Source organism: Macaca nemestrina, chromosome 2 (genome assembly GCF_043159975.1).
Source record: "Macaca nemestrina isolate mMacNem1 chromosome 2, mMacNem.hap1, whole genome shotgun sequence".
Lineage (NCBI taxonomy): Eukaryota > Metazoa > Chordata > Mammalia > Primates > Cercopithecidae > Macaca > Macaca nemestrina.
In genome coordinates, this window is record NC_092126.1 from 92,534,559 (window position 1) to 92,552,543 (window position 17,985).

The following is a 17,985-nucleotide window of genomic DNA, read 5'->3' on the forward strand; positions in this document are numbered from 1 at the left end:
TGTGAAGGACCTCTTCAAGGAAAACTACAAACCACCGCTCAACGAAATAAAAGAGGACACAAACAAATGGAAGAATATTCCATGCTCATGGATAGGAAGAATCAATATCAAAGGCATGAAAATGGCCATACTGCCAAGGTAATTTATAGGTTCAATGCCATCCCCATCAAGCTACCAATGACTTTCACAGAATTAGAAGAAAACTACTTTAAAATTTATATGGAACCAAATAAGATCCTACATTGCCAAGACAATCCTAAGCATAAAGAACATAGCTGGAGGCATCACACTACCTGACTTCAAACTATACTACAAGGCTACAGTAATCAAAACAGCATATTACTGGTACCAAAACAGATATATAGAGCAATGGAACAGAACAGAGGCCTCAGAAATAATACCACACATCTATAACCATCTGATCTTTGACAAACCTGAGAAAAACAAGAAATGGGGAAAGGATTCCCTATTTAATAAATGGTGCTGGGAAAACTGGCTGGCCATATGTAGAAAGCTGAAACAGGATCCATTCCTTACACCTTATACAAAAAGTAATTCAAGATAGATTAAAGACTTAAATGATAGACCTAAAACCATAAAAACCCTAGAAGAAAACCTAGGTAATACCATTCAAATCATAGACATGGGCAAGGACTTCATGACTAAAACACCAAAAGCAATGGCAACAAAAGCCAAAATTGACAAATGGGATCTAATTTAACTAAAGAACTTCTGCATGGCAAAAGAAACTGCCATCAGAGTGAACAGGCAACCTACAGAATGGGAGAAAATTTTTGCCATCTACCCATCTGACAAAGGGCTAATATCCAGAATCTACAAAGAACTCAAACAAATTTATAAGAAAAAAACAAACAACCCCATCAAAAAGTGGGCAAAGGATATGAACAGACATTTCTCAAAAGAAGACATCTATGCAGCGAACAGACACATGAAAAAATGCTCATCATCACTGGTCATCAGAGAAATGCAAATCAAAACCACAATGAGATACCATCTCACTCCAGTTAGAATGGCAATCATTAAAAAGTCAGGAAGCAACAGATGCTGGAGAGGATGTGGAGAAATAGGAACACTTTTACACTGTTGGTGGGAGTGTAAATTAGTTCAACCATTGTGGAAGATTCCTCAAGGATCTAGAACTAGAAATACCATTTGACACAGCAATCCCATTACTGGCCATATACCCAGAGGATTATAAATCATGCTACTATAAAGACACATGCACACGTATGTTTATTGTGTCACTATTCACAATAGCAAAGACTTGGAACCAACCCAAATGTCCCAAATGTCCATCATTGATAGAGACTGGATTAAGAAAATGTGGCACATATACACCATGGAATACTACGCAGCCATAAAAAAGGATGAATTCACCTCCTTTGCAGGGACATGGATGAAGCTGGAAACCATCATTCTGAGCAAACTATCGCAAGAACAGAAAACCAAACACCGCATGTTCTCACTCACAGGTAGGAGTTGAACAATGAGATCACTTGGACACAGGGTGGGGAACATCACACACCAGGGCCTGTCGGGCGCTGTGGGGCTGTGGGAGGGATTGCATTGGGAGAAATATCTAATGTTAATGATGAGTTGATGGGTGCAGCAAACCAACATGGTACATGTATACCTATGTATCAAACCTGCACGTTGTGTACATGTACCCTAGAACTTAAAGTATAATAATAAAAAAAAAAGAGTGTGGGTGGAAGTAATATTCCATCCCTTTTTTTTGTACTTGTCAAAAAGGAATGAGTAATTTCTGCATGTATGGATTCTGCTACATATATATTTTGACTAATAAACCCCTGAAAAAAAGCAAAAAAATAAAGAGGAAATTTTACCATTATTAGATGGCATATGGGTTCCGGAAAAGGTGGCTGTCATTCATTGAAAAGGTCAACAAATTGGGAAAATCTATGAGGCACAGGGCGATAGAAAGGCAGGCCTAGAGGCTCAGCGAGCAGCAATGAGCAAGGCTTTACCTGAAGAAAGAACTCTAGTAATGCCTCTCCTTATGGAGCTCCCTTTGCCAGAGTTACCCAATTACTATTCAAGTGAAAAAGCTTGGTTTGGTCAGGAAACGGGGAAATACATTAAAGGTGGATGGTGCCTGTTCTCTGACGGAAGGCTAGCCATCCCAGAGACAATAGCCCCAAGGTTTGTGAAGCAGATCCATCCAGGAATACACATTGGAAGGACAGCCCTAGAGACATTGATAGGTCGGACACTTCTATGTGCCATGGCTTTATGCCATCACCTGTGCTGTTTGCAAACAACGTCTGTCCTGTGCCTGGAATAATCCAAAACAAGGATCTACTCGACCCCCAGGAATTCAGGAAATAGGAGCTGTGCCTTGTGAGAACCTCCTTGTAGACTTTACTGAGTTGTCTCAAGCAGGAGGTTACCGGTATATGCTAGTGTGTGTTCGCACCTTCTCAGGGTGGGTGGAGGCCTTTCCCATCAGGACTGAAAAGGCATGAGAGGTGACAAAGATGCTACTAAAAGACATCATACCAAGGTTTGGATTGCCTTTAACCCTAGGATCAGACAAGGGTCCTGCATTTGTGGCAGAAGTAGTACAACAGCTGACTCAATTTTTATTTATTTATTTATTTATTTATTTATTTATTATTTTTTGAGACGGAGTCTCACTCTGTTGCCCAGGCTGGAGTGCAGTGGCACCATCTCGGCTCACCTCAAGCTCTGCCTCCCGATTCACGCCATTCTCCTGCTTCAACCTTCCTAGTGGCTGGGACTACAGGCGCCCGCCACCACGCCCAGCTAATTTTTTGTGTTTTTTTGCAGAGACGGGGTTTCACACCATGTCAGCCAGGATGGTCTTGATCTTCTGACTTTGTGATCTGCCCACCTCAGCCTCCCAAAGTGCTAGGATTACACGTGTGAGCCACCGCGCCCGGCCTCAACTTTTAAAGATCAAATGGAAACTGCACACAGCCTGCCGACCAGAGCTCAGGGAAGGTGGATGGGATCAGGTCTTGCCCATGGTCCTCCTCCAGGTCAGGTGTACATCTACAAAACAAACTGGGTATTCGCCCTATGAAATATTGCTCGGAAGACCACCCCAATCATTAATCAAATTAGAGGGGATTTAGAGGAGTTAGGAGAGCTAACCCTTATAAAATAGATGCAGGCTTTGGGAGTGGCAATGCAGGAGGTGCAAGGCTGGGTAAGGGAAAGGATACGTACAAGTCTAACAGACCCAGTGTATCCACATAAGCCAGGGGACTCTATCTGGGTTAAAAGGTAGAATCCAACAACCCTAGGGACCTTATGGGATGGGCCCCATAATGTGATCATGTCTACTCCCGCTGCTGTTAAAGTTGCAGGTGTCACACCTTAGATTCACCATAGCCGGCTGAAACCAGTGGCAACAGTGACTCCTGACAACGACCAGTGGATTAGCCAACAAGATCCAGATCGTCCCACCTGAATAGTCCTACAGCGAAACCCAACAACCAGTAAGAAGGACAACTGCCCTGCTCTGACCACACTGGAAGCTGATCAGTCTATGCATGGCTGAAGCTTGAGGATCCTGCAAGCTCTGCTCTAGTCACATCCTGGAAGCTGACTAGTCTACGCACTGCCAAAGCTAAGAGGACCATCTCTGGATAAGTAAGTGTGGATACAATTCATAAGTCTAGTTATAATTCTGTCCATACGGATTGTTCTGTTGTTACGGTATTACTGCAAAAGCTGCAAATGTCTATGCCCAGAGGAAGGTTTGCCATGCCCATGAGTAGTGTAAGCATGTTTCTATTACGTACACTAATGTTCTTACTATTTCTGCCTATACCAAAAGGGGAGAAATCTCTAGAAGGATGCCCATAGTGTGTACACACTACCTGGGTAAGGAATACCACAGTTAAAACTCTACTGTACCATTCCTACTATGAATGTACAGGAACCAAGTTAGGAACACGCTGATACAACCAGACCACCTATTCAGTCTGTGACCCAGATAATAATCAGCTATATGTACGTTATGACCCTAAGCTCTTACTCTATGAATTCTGGTTTGAAATACATATTAAATCAGAGGGAAAAAAAGGAGAGCTTATAGCTCCAACCAAAGAAGCCCCTCCCACCTATAAAGGGCCTATTTCCTTGTACTTTGATGCCTGCCATGCCACGTATGTTCATAATCCTAAAAAACTAGAAGCAGTCTGCAATAGTTTGACACAAGAGAGGCTTAGCAGCAACAGTCCTAAACATCCATACGGAGAACCACAAATTGGATGCCCAGACTGTAACATCCAGTGGTCTAAGCTAACACAGCTTGAACACTTATATTCAGGAAGGACTGCTCTGCTAAGTAGTATGTCAACCAAACCAAATTATAAGACAAGGACATGCAATCCTTTAAATTTTACTATCTTAAAGCTAGAGCCACATTTTTGGTCTACAGGACAGACAGCACTATTACGAGTTGATAGACAAGGGGCAGGATTTGGAGTTCCACTACTAATTGTCAAAAAGACTAGAAGGACTCAAATGCATCCAACCCCGCAATTCCGGGTCCATAAGTCATTCTATAAGCATTTTGATCAGCCAGTGCCTGAGCTTTCCCCATCAATCAAAAACTGATTTGCTCAAGTAGCTGAAAACATAGCTGGCAGCTTAGGAATTTCCTCATGCTGTGTATGTGGAAGAACTAATATGGGGGGACCAGTGGCCATGGGAGGCAAAGGAATTAATGCCACAAGATAACTTCACTTTGCCTAACCCTGCCAGTGAACCAACAGCCTCAGCTAGTGCTTGGTTGTTATAAACCTCCATAATTGGAAAGTACTGTATTGCCTGATGGGGAAAGGCTTTCACAGAGGCAGTAGGAGAAACAACTTGCCTAGGGCAACAGAATTATGAGACTAAAAACAAAACTCAATGGAGAAACACTCAGAACAACTCCTACTTACAGATCCAAACCCTTTTTCTCAATTCTCTACTCTAAGCCACACTTGGAATCAGCTAGAGGCTTCAAATGCTTGGAAGGTACCCTCTGGCCTATATTGGATCTGCAGAGCATGGGCATATTGGCAACTGCTGGCTAAATGGATGAGGCATGTGTGTTAGGAACAATCAAACCATCCTTCTTTCTAATTCCTCTAAAGCAAGGGGAACTCTTAGGATATCAAGTTTATGATGAAAATAAAAGAAGAACTAGAAGAAATATAATCACAAAAATAGACACAAATATCAAAAAGGATGTGGACATAGTGTGTCCAGAATTGGTTCCTTCTGGTGGGTTCTTGGTTTTGCTGACTTCCAGAATGAAGTTGCGGACCCTCACGGTGAGTGTTACAGTTTTTTGTTTTTTTTTTTTTGTTTGTTTTTTTTTTTTTTTTGAGACAGATTCTTGCTCTGTTGCCCAGGCTGGAGTGAGTGCAGTGGTGTAATCTTGGCTCACTGCAAGCTCCACCTGCCAGATTCATGTCATTCTCCCGCCTCAGACTCCAGATTAGCTGGGATTTCAGGTGCCTGCCACCATGCCCAGCTAATTTTTTGTATTTTTAGTGGAGAGGAGGTTTCACCACGTTAGCCAGGATGGTCTCAATCTCCTGACCTCGTGATCTGCCTGCCTCGGCCTCCCAGAGTGCTGGGATTACAGGCGTGAGCCACCACGGCAGGCCTACAATTCTTAAAGATGGTGTGTCTGGAGTTTGTTCCTTCAAATGTTCAGAGGTGTCCGGAGTTTCTTCCTTCTGGTGGGTTCGTGGTCTCACTGACTTCAGGAGTGAAGCCCCAGACCTTCGCGGTGAGTGTTACAGCTCATAAAGGTGGCATATCTGGAGCTGTTAGTTCCTCTTGGTGGGTTTATAGTCTGGTTGGCTTCAGGAGTGAAGCTGCAGACCTTCATGGTGAGTGTTACAGCTCATAAAGGTAGTGCAGACCCAAAGAGTGAGCAGCGGTAAGATTTATTGCAAAGAGCAAAAGAACAAAATTTCCATAGCATGGAAGGGGACCAGAGTGGGTTGCCTCTGCTGGCTTGGGTGGGCAGTCTTTTTTCCCTTATTTGGCCCTCCCCACATCCTGCTGATTGGTCCATTTTACAGAGCGTTAATTGGTCCATTTTAAAGAGTGCTGATTGGTGCATTTACAAACCTTTAACTAGACACACAGCACTGATTGGTGCATTTACAATCCTTTAGCTAAACAGAAAAGTTCTCCAAGTCCCCTATCTGACTAGCTAGACATAGAGTGCTGATTGGTGCATTTACAAACCTTTAGCTAGGCAGAAAGGTTCTCCAAGTCCCTACCCGACCCAGGAAGTCCAGCTGGCTTCGCCTCTCAATAGGAGCCTGGAAAGATAATGAATGGCCTCCTGAAAGAATCATTAAATACTCTGGGCCAGCTACTGATTGCAGATGGGTCATGGGGGTACCACACCCCAACCTATATGCTCAACCGCATCATAAGGTTGCAGGCAGTCCTAGAATTTATAACCAGTGAAACATCAAGGGCACTAGATTTATTGGCAATACAAGCAACACAAATGAGAAATGCTATATATCAAAATAGATTGGCTTTAGATTACCTCTTAGCCTCAGAAGGAAGAGTATGTAGAAAATTTAACCAACTGTTGCCTAGAAATGATAATGGCTGAGCTGTCATGGAAATCACACTAGAATGTGCAAGTTGGCCCATGTTCCAGTTCAGACTTGGTCCAGGTGGTCCCCAGATTCCTTGTTTGGAGGAAGGTTCTCAACCTTTGGAGGATTCAAAACCCTCATTTGTGGGTTCTTGCTTATTCTTGGCATCTGCCCTTGCCTTTTACCCTCATTTGTGGGTTCTTGCTTATTCTTGGCATCCTCCCTTGCCTTTTACCCCTGTTTATTAGAAGTGTTCAGTCAACTATAAAGGCAATAGTAACCCAACACACTACTGCGTAGTTGATGGCATTAACCAAATATCAGCCACTGCCAGTAGAAGCAGAAGCTTAGCTCCATGAGAAGGTGGCAAATAGTGGTGCTTTCTATTAACACTTTTGTTTTAAAAAGCACCAAAGAGGGGGAATGGAACAGGAATTAAAAGAAATTAAAGAGTGTGTAAGCAGAAACTCAGCTGTATGTAAGAAAACCCAATTCCCCCTGAGAAAGATAAAGACCTGGAGTCCTTTCAAAATTAACTGCCTGTTTTTCTGTGGCTAGTGAGCCTTATCTCTCCTCCCTTCCCAGGCATTGTGAAGACCCTGTTTCCCTAGCTGTGCAGCTGCAAGGTCACTAGACAGACTCAAGTCACAAAACATGTTTTTCCTTGAAAAGTAAGGAATGATGTAATGCATGTCTGCATGTCTCAATTGAATAACTGTCTTTTTTTCTTGCTTCTGTAATATGCTTCCCCTTGCACAGATCTCCCCCAACCCATGAAATGCTTAAAGGGTAACTTAACTCTTTATTCAGGGCTCAGTCTTTTGGATGTTAATCTGACTGGGCTGGTGCACCTAAATAATAAATATCCTCCTGAACCCCATCAGTCTCTCTGATTCCTTAAAAATCCCGCAACAGTGAGAGGACAGCACCAACAGGATGGTGCTAAATGATTCGTGAGAAATTTGCCATCATGATCCAGTCACCTCCCACCAGGCCCCACCTCCAACACTGAGAATCACATTTCAACCTGAGAGCTCAGGGGACAAATATCCAAACTCTGTCATGTGGATAGTTTGCAGATATTTTCTCCCATTCTGTAAGTTGTCTCTTCACTTTTTTAATTGCTTCCTTTGCTCTACAGAAGCTTTTTTAGCTCAACAAAATCCCTTTTGCCTTTCTATGCTTTTGTTGCCTATGCTTTTGAGATCTTACCCAAAAATTCTTTGCCCAGACCAATGTCCTCTATCATTTCCCCAACGTTTTCTTTTAATAGTTTTATAGTTTCAGGTCTTACATTTAATCTTTAATCCATTTTAAGTTGATTTTTATATATAGTGAAAGATGGGGATCTAGTTTCATTCTTCTGCATATGGATGTCCAGTTTTCCCAGCACAATTTGTTGAAGAGACTAGCAGCTATGTGGGATCTTTTGTAGTTCCATATACATGTTAGAATTTTTTTTTTTCTATTTCTGTGAAGAATGTCATTGGTATTTTGATAAGGATTGCATTGAATCTGTAGATTCCTTTGGGTAGTATAGACATTTTAACAATGTTGATTATTCCAATCCACAAGTATGGGAGATCTACCTTTCCATTTTTTGGTGTCCTCTTCGATTTCTTTCATTAGTGTTGTATAGTGTTCCCTTTTGGAGCTCTTTCACTTCTTTGGATAAATTCATTCCTACGTTTATGTTGTTGTTTGTTTGTTTTGTTTTTTAGATTTCCCTATGCAATCTAATTACCACCTCATAATTCTGCCAAAGGATTTGGGAGAAGGACATATTGTCTCTAAAGCCCCTACTTAAGCAAACCAGTTTGTAAAAGAGGGATAAGGAGAATTGAAGCAGATGGGTCTCGTACATGGTGATAGTAAACGATCCTAGATTTATATACGTTGATATATTCACCTTAAAAAATAGCCTACAGGATGTTTTTTGACAGTTGTAGGTTTTACTTTACTTTCTCTTTTCTACTACTATAAATACAAGAAAAGCTTAGAATAAAAAATATGGAAAGTATACAATAAATACTGATAATCCTAATGTTCATAAAGACATTTCAGAAATTTCCTCCAGGCTTTGTTTAACACAGCTGGGATCATGTATAAAAAATGGGATTGGCACTTTTGGCGGCGCGTGTGGCTCACCCCTGTAATCTCAGCACTTTGGGAGGATGAGGCAGGTGGATTGCTTGAGGTCAGGAGTTCAAGGCCAGCCTGGCCAACATGGTGAAACCCTGTCTCTACTAAAAATACAAAAAATTAGCCGAGCCTAGTAGCATATGCCTGTAATTCCAGCTACTCAGGAGGCTGAGGCAGAAGAGTGGCTTGAACCTGGGAGGCAGAAGTTGCAGTAAGCCGAGATAATGCCATTGAACTGCAGCCTGAGTGACAGAGCGAGACTAAGACAAAAAAAAAAGTAAAATAAAATGGGACTGACTTTTTTTCCTTTTTTAAGTTGTAAAGTGTTTCTTGGGGGAAAAAAGTGTTAATTAAAGCTAATATATGTGTTTATATTGATTCTTATGCTAACGTTTTAAAAGTTCAATATTTAAACTTGTTCAATATTGGTTGAGGGAAAGAAGAAGGCACTTGTAGTAACCTATGGGATCCCAAGGTAGCCCAAGGGTTACTGGAATGACTGTGAGCTGTAACCCGAGGATGCATACATTCTGGGTGGGAAGGGAAGGGAAGAATACTACATTCCAAGAAGAGAAAATAAGAGGCAAGAGAAAATTGAAGTGAAAGCCTGTTAGAGAAGCCTGAAATATAGGGCATGAGTGGGGTGAGAGTGCGGATGAGATTATTTGCAGTATTGTAGCTCTCGGTGAGGATTTGGATCTCATCCTAAGGACCATGGGATGTCACTGAAGTGTTTTAAATGGGGAAATGACATGATTAGATTTGCTTTTTAAAGATCACGCTGGCTACACGGCAGAGAACAAATTAAAGATAGTGAGTGTAAATTATTCATTCTCAATGAAATCAATATTATACTTGAAGGGGACAAAAACTGGTTCTTGGGGGACAAAAAGACCTTACTCTCTTATGAACAAAGGATAGATATACATACATGAGCAGATATATGGTACATTTGTGGTATTAAAATTTTATGGTGGGGGAAGGAACAATTTGGGGAAAAAAATCTAACATGCTCCATAGGGGGCGATAGTGGAAAAAATGGTTGAGAAAAACAGACACAAATGCAGGGAAAACCAGTCAGAAAGTTGTTCCCATCATCCAAGTGAGAGACGGTGATCACACGGCTAGGCCAGTAGCAATGGCGATGGATGAAAAAAACTGGACGATATTGAGGTGACAGAATTAACAAGACTTGGTGAATCAACTGAATGTTTTGGGAAGTGGAAAGAAGGAGTGAAGCATAAATCCTATTTCTGGATTAACCAATGGGGTATTGCTGCTGTTTGCTGAAATGGGGAGGACTGATAGGAGAAACGGGTTTGATACAGAAGATGAGTTCAATTTTGGACTTGATTTCGAGGTGCCTTCTGGGACAGAAGCCAGTTCAGGCTGAGGAAGATGGGAAGTGATGGAAGGGAGGCAACTTCAAGAAATTTGGCAGTGGAGAGGGGAAAAGAGGTAGGTAGATTTAACAGCACATGGAGGAGCTAGTCAATGGACAGTTTGTGGGGAAAGGCTTCCATATATTAAACGCTGAGCAGAAGGGACAGTAGAGAGGGAGAGGTTGAAGATAGAGATTAAAAAAGAAGTACTTGATGGGCTGAGATATCTGGTAAGGCAGGAGGAAAGGAGATCCTAGGGAGGTGAAAGGAAAGATTAGGCAGTAGGTTTGGTGGTAGGAGGCTGGCATAGTTCTTACCTGATAATTTCTCTTTTTTTTTCTGGTGCAAGAGGAAAGGTCATCTGCTGAGAGTGTAAGGGGAAGTGGGACTTTGAGAAAACTGAGAAAAGAAAGCGGTTGCAAAGAAGAGGAGAGTGAGCCAACATGGGGAAGGTGGTCTTTTGACTGAGCATCATCAAGAGCCCATTTGAGATTGGCGACCATTTATTCATCGTGGTACTACCTGTGAAGTTGGTGGCCTCTTTTGGCAGCACTTAGTAGCCTGAGTGCATGTGCAGGGAAGGTAGATGTTGGAGGATGAAAGTTGCTTGGACAGGAGCAATAGAAAGACCATGGGGAAAGGAAATTTATGGCATTAATAAGAGTGTCTGGCACAATGAACCAGGAAATAATCTGCTTGGGGGAGGAAGTGAAGTGGGAAGGTGTGATGTTTAGATTGAAGAACTGGTGTATTATGCAAAACTGAGCATGGAAGCTGGAAGGATTGGAAGTTGTCTTCAGAGTGGATTCTTGTTCCATCCTGCTTCTAATTAGCTCTTTATATCTTCGCTCATATGGTATGGATCCTTGTTACTCAACTAAATTATATCGGCATCCTTCCTTCCAGTTTCCCCTTACTGCAAACCTTTCCCCACACTTACCCAAAGTGATCTTTCTAATTTTTAAATGTAATCACACCCTCTGATCTTTAATAGCCTTCAGGTAGTGGCCTGAAACACTGTCTAATTTTTTTTTTTTTTGGGGGGGGGGGGATAGGAGTCTCATTCTGTTACCCAGGCAGATTGCAGTGGCGTGATCCCGGCTCACCGTAACCTCCACCTTCTGGGTTCAGGTGATTCTCCTGCCTCAGTCTCCTGAGTAGTTGGGACTACAGGTGCCTGCCACCATGCCTGGCTAATTTTTATATGTTTAGTAGAAATGAGGTTTCGTCATGTTGGCCAGGCTGGTCTTGAACTCTTAACCTCCAGTGATCCACCTGCCTCAGCCTCCTAAAGTGCTGGGATTACAAGTGTGAGCCACCGCGCCCAGCCGAACACTGTCTAATCTTACCCCCTACAACTTCTTACATCACTCTGGCCCATAAACTTACTAAGCAACTTGCTCTTCCCAGAATAAGCCACATTGTCACCTCTGCATCTCATCTGCCATTTGAATGACTGATTATATTCTCATTCTTCACATATCAGCTCAGAAGCTACCTCCTTTATGAAGGCAAAGGTGAATGCGTGCCATCCTGAATTCTTCCATAGGATGGCATTTAAAAAAATTGTTATGACATTTTCTATTGTATTAGAGCTGTATACAAATCATTAGGTCTTACTGACCTGAGAGCTTCTTTAGAAAAAGTGCCATGCTTATTCCTCTTATTATCCCCAGCTCATTTCATACCCTCTGGAACACAGTAGACACTGAGTAAAGATCTGTTGAGTGGATGATACATGGATTTAACACGGTCTGGGGTTATCTTTACTCTTTTTTATTTTTATTTTTTAGACAGAGTCTCTGTCACCCAGGCTGGAGTGCAGTGGCAAGATCTTGGCTTACTGCAGCCTCCACCTCCAACTGCAAGTGATCCTCCTGCCGCAGCTTCTGAAGCAGCTGGGATTACAGGCGTGTACCACTAGGCCCATTTAATTTTTGTATTTTTAGTAGAGACGGAGTTTTGCCATGTTGGCCAGACTGGTCTCCAACTCCTGACCTCAGCTGATCTGCCCACCTTGGCCTTCCAAAGTGCTGGGATTACAGGCATGAGCCACTGTGCCCGGCCAGGTTTTGGGTTATCATTAAATAATATTTTTTCTTTTCTGCAATTCTACAGGAGCCCAGCATTATAAAAAGACATGGCGTAGGTTGAACAGACTTCAGACTAAATCCAATCACAAAGAAACACTGAACAAACAAAAAAAATTAATAAACACTTTATTTCAAAAACATTGAGTGGACTGTGTTCATTAAAAACGTGAATATAGGCTGGGTGCAGGCTCATGCCTGTAATCCTAGCACTTTGGGAGATTGAGGTGGGCAGATCACCTAAGGTAGGGAGTTGGAGACCAGCCTGACCAACATGGAGAAACCCTGTCTCTACTAAAAGGTATGGAGCATGACTGTAATTCCAGCTACTCGGGAGGCTGAGGCAGGAGAATCGCTTGAACTCAGGAGGCAGAGGTTGCGGTGAGCTGAGATTGCACCATTGCACTCCAGCATGGGCAACAAAAGCAAAACTCCGTGTCAAAAATAAAAAATATAAAAAAATGAATATAGTCCAGGTGTGGTGGCTCATGCCTGTAATCCCAGCACAGCAGTTTGGAGGCAAAGGTGGAAGGATTGCTTGAGGCCAGGAGTTCAAGACAAGCCTAGGTAACACAGTGAGCAAGACCGCATCCCTACAAAAAGAGTTTTAAAAATTATCACCTGTGGTCCTAGTGAAGCGGTGTTGTTCATCTGGGATAATATCTGAGGTTGGTTGCCTCACACCAAGGAAATCAAGGATGCAAACACACAAGGAATGAGGTTAAGAGTGGAGGTTTAATAGGTAAAAGAGAAAATCTCCCTCCTGCAGAGAGAGGGGCTCCCGAGGGCACGTCTTCTAGGTCTGTGGTGAAATGCACACGGTTTTATAGACTAGCTTGAGGAGGTGGTGTCTGATTTACATAGGGCCCAAAAGATTGCTCAAATCAGGTGTCCCATTTACATAGCGCAAAGATGCTGGTTATCTTGTATTATGCATATGGGTTCTCTACCTGGCCGGCGCCATGCTGACTGTACTTTACTGTACATGACTTTACTGTACATGTGGTGACAAAGAAAAGGGAAGATGGAGTTTCCATGTTGAACATACCTGGCTTCCAGGTAGCCCTTTTCTATGGGCACAGCTACCGGCATTCACCCGTGCAAACTTCCAACTTGCTTATCCATATCTGCAGCTCGATTTTACAGGTTGTTCTTTGTTAGAAAAGAAATGATTTGGCAGCTGCTTTTTGTTAAAAGGGAAGCCGTGCTGAGAACTCGCTTACCTTCACTATCTGCCTAAATAATGTCTTTTTAGCTTCTGTATCACTAGCTACTCCAGAGGCTGAACAGGAGGATCACTTGAGTTCAGGAGTTTGAGGCTCCAATGAGCTATGATCATGCCGCTGCACTCCAGCCTGGGCAACAGAGCAAGACCCTGTCTCTTAAAAAAAAAAGTGAAGGCTGGGTGTGGTGGCTCACACCTGTAATCCCAGCACTTTGGGAGGCCGAGGCGGGCAGATCACAAGGTCAGGAGTTTGAGACCAGCCTGGCCAATATGGTGAAACTCCGTCTCTACTAAAAACACAAAAATTAGCCTAGCATGGTGGTGAGCACTTGTAGCCCCAGGTATTTGGGAGGCTGAGGTAGGAGAATCGCTTAAATCCAGGAGTCGGAGGTTGCAGTGAGCTGAGATCGCGCCACTGCACTCCAGCCTAGGTGACAGAGCAAGACTCCATCTCAAAAAAAAAAGAAAAGTGAATATCATGAAAGACAAAGAAAGGCTGTGGAAATCTTCCATATAAAAAGAAGATAAAAAGACATGCAAGTAAATGCAATACCTGACACTACACTGAATCCTGTGGTAGAGTGAGAGATGTGTTAGATCAAATAACAAAAACTGGAGTATGGAAGGTGGATTAGATAAAAGTATTATATCAGAGTGAATGTAGGAGTTGATAATGTACTGTGGTTATATAAGAGAATATCGTGACCAGGCGCGGTGGCTCATGCCTATAATCCCAGCACTTTGGGAGGCTGAGACGGGGGATCACCTGAGGTCAGGAGTTCGAGACCAGCCTGACCAACATGGTGAAACCTCATCTCTACTAAAAATACAAAAAATAGCCAAGCATGGTGGCACATGCCTGTAATCTTAGCTACTCAACTTCCCAAGTAGCTGGGACTATAGGCATGTGTCACCATGCCCAGCTAATTTTTGTATTTTTAGTAGAGACAGGGTTTCACCGTGTTGGCCAGGATAGTCTCAATCTCTTGACCTCATGATCTGCCCGCCTTGTCCTCCCAAAGTGCTGGGATTACAGGCCTGTGCCACCATGCCTGGCCTACATTGTTTTTTAAATAAATTAAAACTAGCTATCAGGCTGGGCGTGGTGGCTCGTGCCTGTAATCCCAGCACTTTGGGAGGCTGAGGTGGGTGAATTGCTTGAGCCCAGGTCTTCGAGACCAGTCTGGGCAATATGGCAAAACCAGGTTTCTCCAAAAAACACAAAACAAAAAAATTAGCCCGGGGTTGTGGCTCACACCTGTAGTTCCAGCTACTTTGAGAGGCTGAGGTGGGAGGACCCCTTGGGTCCAGGAGGTTAAGGTTGCAGTGAGCTATCATCTTGTCTAAAAAACCAAAAATAAAAACTAGCTATTATTTATTGAGTCCAATATGTAGCAAACATGAACTAAACACGTTGGGTATTTTATCTTCTTTCTTTCTTTTTCGTTTTTATTTTTTTGAGACAGAGTCCCACTCTGTCGCCAGGCTGGAGTGCAGTGGCGTGATCTCGGCTCACTGCAACCTCTGACTCCCTGGTTCAAGTGATTCTCCTGCTTCAGCCTCCTGAGTAGCTGGGATTACAGGCACGCACCGCCACGCCCAGCTAATTTTTGTATTTTTAGTAGAGATGGGTTTTCACATGTTGGCCAGGATGGTCTCAATCTCCTGACCTCGTCATCAGCCCACCTCAGACTCCCAAAGTTCTGGGATTACAGGTGTGAGCCACCGCGCCCAGCTATTTATTTCTTAAAATAAGGCTTCAGTGTAGATATCACTATCCTCACTTAAATAAGAAAAATTGATGCTCAGAAAGTTTAAATAAAGTAAGTACCCTAAAGTTACATCTAATAAAAGTTATACCATATTTTTATTATTTATTTATTTATTTATTGAGACAGAACTTTTTGCTCTGTTGCCCAGGCTGGAGTGCAGTGGTGCGATCTCGGCTCACTGCAACCTCTGACTCCTGGATTTAAGCGATTCTCCTACCTCAGCCTCCCAAATACCTGGGACTATAAGTGCTCACCACCACGCTAGGCTAATTTTTGTGTTTTTAGTAGAGACGGAGTTTCACCATATTGGCCAGGCTGGTCTCAAACTCCTGACCTTGTGAGTAGCTGGTGAGCTACTCGAGTTCCACCATGTCCTGCTAATTTTTTGTATTTTTAGTGGAGACAGGGGTTCACCATGTTGGCCAGGCTGGTCTCGAACTCCTGGCCTCAAGTGATCCACCCGCCTTGGCTTCCCAAAGTATTGGGATTACAGGCGTGAGCCACTGAGCCCAGCCCATATTTTTAAAATGAATAGAAAATAAATAAAAAGTCCACTAGTCTTGGGAAAGAAGTGACAGAATTAGGTCTTGGCATGTTGTAAAGTGACTCTCACTTGGAACCTCTGTCCCCTAAGTGCCCAGCACTCTCCTCCTTTCTCTTGGAAGTACATGATTTCTTTAACAATCACCCCATAATCACCCGCACTTTTCTGACATTTATTTTATTTCTAATCTCATAGCTACATATTTGTATGCATCGGTATTGGTTTCTTAGTATAAATTGCTAGAAGAAAAACATTTAGTCAAAGAGTGTTTTTAGGCTGTTGATACATGTTTCAAGGTTGCCCTCCTGGAACATTGTAACAATGCACACTCCCATTGGACAGCATGAGAGGGCATCAATTTTCTCAGGCCCTAAAGTCCTGGTTTTTTTGTTTGTTTGTTTTTTGGGTTTTTTTTGAGACAGAGTTTCACTCTTGTTGCCCAGGCTGGAGTGCAATGGCACCATCTCAGCTCACTGCAACCTCTGCCTCCCAGGTTCAAGCAATTCTTCTGCCTCAGCCTACCAAGTAGCTGGGATTACAGGCACGGCGCCACCATGCTCGGCTGATTTTTTGTATTTTTAGTAGAGATGGGGTTTCATCATGCTGGCCAGGCGGGTCTCAAATGCCTGACCTCAGGTGATCCACCCGCCTCAGCCTTCCAAAGTGCTGGGATTACAAGCATGAGCCACTGCGCCTGGCCATCCTAAAGTCTTAAAGACTTCGTGTCTTGTCAGACTGATGGTAGGATTTTATGACAGTTTCTTTCAACACCCTCAAAGTCTTTTGAGCAATGCATTCTCAAAAAGCATTTCCCATTCAGTACAGACCTTATACCTTTGCTCAGTATTCCAGATCTTGGCAATTTGACTCTGTTTATGAAATTGCTTGATGTACTAATTAAATTGTAATAAAATATAATTAATGCGAACAAAATGAAATTATTCGGAAAGTAGCCTTCAGTTCCTTTTTTTTTTTTTTTTTTTTTTCCGAGACGAAGTCTGGCTCTGTCGCCCAGACTAGGGTGCAATGGTGTCATGTTGGTTCACTGCAAACTCTGCCTCCCAGGTTCAAGTGATTCTCCTACCTCAGCCTCCTGATTAGCTGGGATTATAGGTGTGCACCACTACACCCAGCTAATTTTTGTATTTTTGTAGAGATGGGTTTTCACCATGTTGGCCAGGCTGGTCTCGAACTCCCGGCCTCAAGTGATCTGCCTGCTTTGGCCTCCCAAAGTGCTAGGATTACAGGCATGAGTCACTGAGCCCAGCCCCTTTTGGGTATTTTGAAGTTTGTCTTTGATTTCTTTAAACATGATAATCATAGCATCATGGATTCCCTACAGCAAGCAAGAATGTCAAGGTGGCAGGATCACTTGAGCCCAGGAGTTTGAGACCAGCCTGGGCAACATTTCGAGACCTCACCTCAAAAAAAAAAAAAAAAAAAAAAATTAGCCAGGCATGGTAGCTGCTACCATGTTGCAATGGCAACAAAAGCCAAAATTGACAAATGGGATCTAATTAAACTAAAGAGCTTCTGTACAGCAAAAGAAACTACTATCAGAGTGAACAGGCAACCTACAGAAAGGGGGAAAATTTTTGCAATCTACCCATCTGACGAAGGGCTAATATCCAGAATCTACAAAGAACTCAAACAAATTTACAAGAAAAAAATCAAACAACCCCATCAAAAAGTGGGTGAAGCATATGAACAGATACTTATCAAAAGAAGACATTTATGCAGCCAACAGACACATGAAAAAATGCTGATCATCACTGGCCATCAGAGAAATGCAAATCAAAACCACAATGAGATACCATCTCACACCAGTTAGAATGGCAATCATTAAAAAATCAGGAAACAACAGGTGCTGGAGAGGATGTAGAGAAATAGGAATAGTTTTACACTGTTGGTGGGACTGTAAACTAGTTCAACCATTGTGGAAGACAGTGTGGCGATTCCTCAAGGATCTAGAACTATAAATACCATTTGACCCAGCCATCCTATTACTGGGTATATACTCAAAGGATTATAAATCATGCTGCTATAAAGACACATGCACACGTATGTTTATTGTGGCACTATTCACAATAGTAAAGACTTGGAACCAACCCAAATGCCCATCAGTGATAGACTGGATTAAGAAAATGTGGCCGGGCGTGGTGGCTCAAGCCTGTAATCCCAGCACTTTGGGAGGC

The 17,985-nt window shown here is 42.8% G+C and overlaps 1 long non-coding RNA gene across 2 annotated transcripts; it reads left to right on the forward strand.

The window, feature by feature from the left end:
- Positions 1-901: 901 nt before the first annotated feature.
- On the forward strand, positions 902-5,361 carry LOC139361925 (uncharacterized). 2 transcript variants are annotated; one of them, XR_011619917.1, is made up of 3 exons: positions 902-1,493; positions 2,833-3,044; positions 3,375-5,361. It is a non-coding gene; the product is annotated as an uncharacterized lncRNA (long non-coding RNA). The 2 variants fall into 2 exon arrangements; XR_011619916.1 differs by having other exon boundaries at positions 3,389-5,361.
- The last annotated feature ends 12,624 nt before the right edge of the window (positions 5,362-17,985 follow it).